The sequence below is a fragment of the Egretta garzetta genome, unplaced genomic scaffold (genome assembly GCF_000687185.1).
Source record: "Egretta garzetta isolate BGI_Z169 unplaced genomic scaffold, ASM68718v1 scaffold365, whole genome shotgun sequence".
Taxonomy (NCBI): domain Eukaryota; kingdom Metazoa; phylum Chordata; class Aves; order Pelecaniformes; family Ardeidae; genus Egretta; species Egretta garzetta.
This window is the reverse complement of record NW_009259602.1, coordinates 267,214-273,213: the sequence shown is the minus strand read 5'-3', so window position 1 is coordinate 273,213 and position 6,000 is coordinate 267,214. Positions and strand designations below refer to the sequence as shown.

The following is a 6,000-nucleotide window of genomic DNA, read 5'->3' as shown; positions in this document are numbered from 1 at the left end:
ACCCTTCGGCGGCGCCTCGTCGCCTCAGACCCCTCGCCCGCGCTCCCTAGGGCAGCCTTCCCCGGAGCCGTCCGCGCCCGCTCTTGGCGCGGTCAGCGCTTCCCTGTCCTGCCCTACGGCTCATCACTCAGTCCCCCCCCCCCTCAGCTTTAGCAGCATCGTGGCCTATAAAGCGCCCACAATGGTGGTCCCTGCTACCTTCACCTCAAAACGGTCATTGCCTTTACTCGCAGCCCCTTCTCAGCTCTTCATTTCGTAACTACTTCCCAATCGCTGCTGCCGCTATCTCATCCGTCCGGATGCCAGTGCTCTCGGGGCAGCTCCTGCGCCCGTTTCGGTGTCCTTGCCATGTACGCCAGTGCGCTATTACAGACCGCACCGCACACCTGCTTTTCACCCCTCGCTTCAATGCTGTCCTTAACTACCGTAACTCCTCACCGTCTCATTCCCATGCTGATGGTTCCTTATCTCCTTAAAATCCTTCTGCTGTAGCTCTGTCTACTAACATGGTAACAATTGCGATCTTGTTGCGGCTCAATTCCAGCTCTCGTCATGGCGGACCATTGCCACCAGTGTGCTCAAGTCTGTTGCCAAATCAAGCCACCTGTTTAACATCAGCACAACACCCATTCTTAAAGACACACAGCTCTCCCGTGTCACCACTATATAGCTTCTCTTTATTATAATTTTTAAAAATAGATTACTGCTTATTAGAGGGTATATATAACAAATAAGGGGGAGGGTTGTCTTTCCATTTCCAGCATAGTTCTTCCCCATCACCAGCTCTGCATCTGGCTCAGCCACGCCCTCTAATCATCATCTCCGCATACATTCTTGATCTCAACCCAGACTACTATCTGTGATTCCATAGCTATCGCCTCTCTGACACATTCGCACAGGCTTTCTCAGCTGTGGGAGGGGAGAATAAAGCATTTTTTTTCAGGGGGAATACATGGGAGTAAGCAAAGAAAAATTATCTGCGTATCATCTGTTGCCCCACTCAAATACATGTTTATCCAATAATAATAATTATGAATGCATAGATGCCTAGGGAGCTGCACAGCTGGAACTGGACTGTTAAATCAGCATAAAATGGAGAACAGAAAAAACAAATAAAATATTAAAAAGCTAGAACAAAGCAGCAGCACTGTTTATGGTAAAAGCAGCACCCAGCACATCAGTTACGCTTTCCATGCTAAAGGATGCTTTGGTCTGCTAAAGCTTGTGCCTTCTTTTTTTCCCAGCTGACCCCACCACAGTCTGTGACGGGGGGAGAGGGCTAGTGCTTTGGGCTTTGGAAGCTGTGATGTTGAAGTAGATGTCAGTGAAAGAGAGGGAGCGGCTATGATGATGCTAAGAAAGAAACCCTAACTGCAGCTTTGCAGTAGCTTAAGTGTAAGAGGCGGCAAGAGATAGATGCTTATTGGTGAAGAATCCCTGAAGGGACTGTTGTCTAAGCGACAGTTATGTGGTGGGTTCAGAACAAAAGCATGTCTTTACATCTTTTACGGTAATTCCACATTTTGCATATATTCCTTGTGGCCGATGATAGTGATGATTTATTTAATCTACAATTAAATTAAAACATTCTCTTACAATTTAGAAGCTGATTTATAGACACAGCAGATGGCTCATCTCCTTTCATTTACATCCTGAGAACTATGGTTTCTTAAATAATAGTATTTTGTATAAACTTTATCCTCTTAGTGTATGAACTTGAAAAGTCCTGACTTGGCTGTTGGATTTTTGGTTTTTTGTTGTTTTTTTTTTTAAGGACGCTTAATATAATAGTAATTTAATGAATACCCAGTTTTTAAGTGTTAAAGATTGTGGCTGCTTTCCAGACTGAAAGTGCCTTCACTTGTCTTGGCTCATCTCCAGAAACGTATTTTAACAATGGACTTTTCTGCCATTGGGTATAAGTGATTGGTTTCTTGTTGACAGAGAATGGCATGGAATTTTGGGGAGTGGGTTCGTTTGTTTGTTTGTGAGGATTTTTTTGGGGGGGTGGGGTGGGGAGGTGGGTAATGCCATGGTTTAGCTTTGACTGGCCGGCAGGAAGGCAGAACCAATTGATGGGGGAGGAGGAAGGGATACTGCATCTGCTGCCATCAGTCTGCAAGGAACAGAAAAATAGCTTTAGCAAGAGACAAAAGCACATTTTATTTTACCATTTAAAAGGCCACCCTGCATTTTTAGTCATTATTTAACAAACCTGGTGATACTGTTTATACAGAGAATGCACAATTCTAGGGTTTTGTTGGTGGTGGTTTTCTTGTGTGGTTTTTGAAGCATTGGTTTTGCAGGCCAGTATACTTCAGTATGATTTGATCTGTCGATAACAACTCTGTTGTATTCCAACTCACAACTTGCAAATAGTAAGACATATTATGAACTTCCCCAAATGCCTGTGTGAGGAGACTGGGAGAAGCTGTCATCTTAGGAAGTGTGTATCATAGCTTTTATACAGGAAACTACCAGAAAAATGTACCTAGGGGCTGTTACAGTATTTTTCAGGTGCGGTGAAAAGATGGGGTCTTTGTTGTTTTCTCAATTCTATACCCTCACAAAGATCTGAAATGTGAGATAAAATAAGTAAAGCAACTCAACTGTAAAAATTTTAAAACAACCAGGAAACATCATTGTGTTGTTTGTCTTCCTACAATGGCTTTCTATAATAGGGAGAATCTCTGGGAGTAACTTGGCTGAGGGTGTGTCTGTAAAGAACTACAGCTCCCAGGCATCTCTACTTTCCTGCATGGTGTCCTTCGCGCATGTTTTCATAGGATGATGTGTCGGTTTTCATCACAACACACTCAAGTCCTGGAGGGGAAAAAAGAGCCACCAGGCAAATAGACTTTGAGACATAAAAATCACAGAAGCAAATTTGAAGGTCACATCTATGCTGGCTCTGGCTTCTTTTGTTTAGGAAAACACATTGCCATCGTTTAAAGCCCTTGCTGATGCAAAGGGATGTAAATTAGGTGGGTTTGGCAGTAGTGCCATTATGCCCTTTCAGTTCATGGTGTTGAAATGCAGCTTCCCCAGTGCAGCTGCTCATTAGTGAACGTTGCCTTTTGAAGTCACCGTGAGAGCCAAATGGCAGGCTTTCAGGCCCTTCTGATACATTGCATTTATAAGTGTCTGAGGCAGTCACTACTAAGTACTGGAATGACATTTTTTCTGTGGTTTTCAGTTCACAATATAGGTGCCTAAAGAAAGTGGAATAGATAAAAATCAAGGATAAACTTCAAGTTAAAATAGTTTTTTCACTTACGGTTCAAGTCCAATCGCTTCCATTATATCCAAGATGATGATGAGAAGGCAGATAATTGCTATCCATACAGTGAATCATACCCGCAGCTTCTAGACCTTCCAAGGATAAATGAAAGAAAACCTTGTGCCAAAACATGTTGAGGTGTACAGGGTAGATGATGATGTATTTGAGAATGACTAAGGCTACATGACAGCTTCCGTTACAGCATTTTTCTGGACTTTGTTATGGGCTTTGGCATCTGAGGTTGCTTTTGGTTTGTCACAAGCAATTACAGGTACTTCAGCAAAACTATTGTTTGAACAAACGTAGAACATTGGTAGCCTTAGTCGTGATGACTTCAGATCTTTAGGCAGCTGCTGATGGAAAAGCTGATTTTTGGAGAATAGCTAACAATGGAACGTTTATCCTGCTAAGCAAGTGCAAATTTCTTTAAGATACCAGAGTCCTCTGAAGAAGCAGCAGCTGCGGGATATATTCACATAGTACTGTACTTAATAGCTGGATGAGTTATTCAAATTCTTAAGCCATCACACTTAAAAAGTGAATAATCAGTATGGATATCTGGTAAGCATTTAGACCTGTGTATTTGCAGCAAAACCAAGGGAGCCATGTTATGTTTGAAGAAAATAAGATGCTTGAGCCTGAAGATTAATATGTCTCAAGTTTCTACTGTATGTTCAAAATTAGATCTCAGGTTAAGGGAGAGAGATTCTCAGCTCAAGTCTATACTTGTTTACTTTGTCTGCAGTGCAGGTTCTGTACTTCTTCCCTGTCCAGGTACCTAAGGTACTAAAGGTCTTTGAGGCTCTGACTGTCCACAGAAGTCAGTAGTAAACTTGGCATCAGTTGGCCAGGTCACAGAGGGACCCAGGGAATGGCAGAAACTGATCCTATAACTATTTCTGCTAGCAATTTGTAAGGGCAGGGATGAAGCCCTATAACTGTAAATCTGATGCAAGAAAGTTAAGTTTAGGCTGGAGACAGTAACGTGATACGTGTCGTAGTTGATCCTTTAGTTATTTGCATCCTAGATCTTATGACAAGACAGATACAGAGATCTGCAGGGTGTGTTGTGAAAACTGGGAGTTGCCCAACTTAGTGCAAACTTGGTAGAATGATGTGAAAAATAATTTGGAAATCCATTGAAATGGTTAATTTCTTAGACTGGAGAGACCATTTGATTTATTTTGAGTTAAAACAAATATCCATCACTTTATCAGGTTATTGCTTGCCAGGACAGAATGGATCTAAAGAAACTTTTGGCTGTTTTAAGTGTTCCAGAATAGTCAGTTTCATAATGTCTTTAATAAAAATATTTTTGTTTTTTTTATAGAAAAGTTTTTAACACTGTTACAATTGTGTCTTTTTAAATCAGGATGGGTACTTTTCGTAATTTGTTATTGATTTTAAAAGCACACAAGACAGGTTAATTTTCTTAAAATATGTCTACTCAGCACTAGTGAGGCCACATTTGGAGTGCTGTATCCAATTGTGGGATCCCCAGTACAAAAAGTATATGGACTTACTGGAGTGAGTCCAGTGAAGGGCCACAAAAATGGTGGAGGGACTGGAGCATCTTTTGTATGAAGAGCAGCTGAGACTGTTTAGCCTGGGAAAGAGAAGACTTGAGGGGATCTTAATCAATGTGGGTAAATACCTTATGGGACAGAATGAAGAAGGAAGCTAGGCTTTCCTCAGTGATGCCCAGTGACAGGACAAGAGGCAGCAGGCGCAAACTGGAATACAGGAAATACAGTATGAGCATAAGAAAACAGAACAAAACCATTCTCTTTTTACAGTGAGGGTGGTAGTTGAATCCTGGAACAGGTTGCCCAGAGAGATTGTGGAGCCTTCATCCATGGAAGCATTCAAAACCCATCTGGAAAGACTCCTGGGTAACCTGCTGTAGCTGCCTGCCCCTGTTGAACTAGATGATCCCAAGAGGTCCCTTCCAACTTCAATGACTTTGTGATTTTAGTACAGCTACCGCTATGGAAATAGTTATAATAGATGCTTATTTAAATATTTTATTTACTTTCAATTTTCTGTTTATATTAGTGACATGTGTCAACTTTGAAATCTTTAAGATAAACAGGAATGTTAATTATTGATTACTGGTTTATGTTTAATAATAATTTAGCATGTTGGTTAACTTGAAATGCCTTTCCAAAGATGTGAAAGGGAGTGTTTAAACCTGGGTGAAAAGATTGGGAAGTGTGTGAAATAAAAAGTTAGAATGAGTCAGTTAATGTATTCAGACTACTTTTTGAGCTCATCTTGGGCAGAGTGTAGTATATCGGCACTTGAAATGAAAGGTCCTTTCCATAGGAGAGTTCTGTCTGAGTTGTACATAGAAAGTATAGTTGACTAGGTGATAAAAGATGAAAAAATAATGATGAAAATTTTATACGGTGGAAGTAGAAATTTGGTGTCTCCAAATCTGAACGGACTTTTCCGGATGTTTCACGTATTGTATCTCTTGTCCCAAAAACAACTATATAAATACTTTAAACCATATAAGTACTTTAAATGTATTTTCTTTATTATACTTTAAATGCAGTTCCAGTAAGAACAGCAATATAGTCATACAGAAGTTAGTTAATTCTCACTGAAATTAGTTTCTAATATTGTAAACTTTATTGCTTGATTAAAAAAAAATCCTAAACATTTCTTTAAAAAAAAAAGCAGTTATTTACAGTGGGTTTTAAGTGCAGTCTTTTTTA

The 6,000-nt window shown here is 40.5% G+C and overlaps 1 protein-coding gene across 1 annotated transcript in view; it reads left to right on the top strand.

The window, feature by feature from the left end:
* Positions 1–6,000, top strand: part of NCAM1 (neural cell adhesion molecule 1) — a 137,259-nt gene that overhangs the window by 461 nt on the left and 130,798 nt on the right.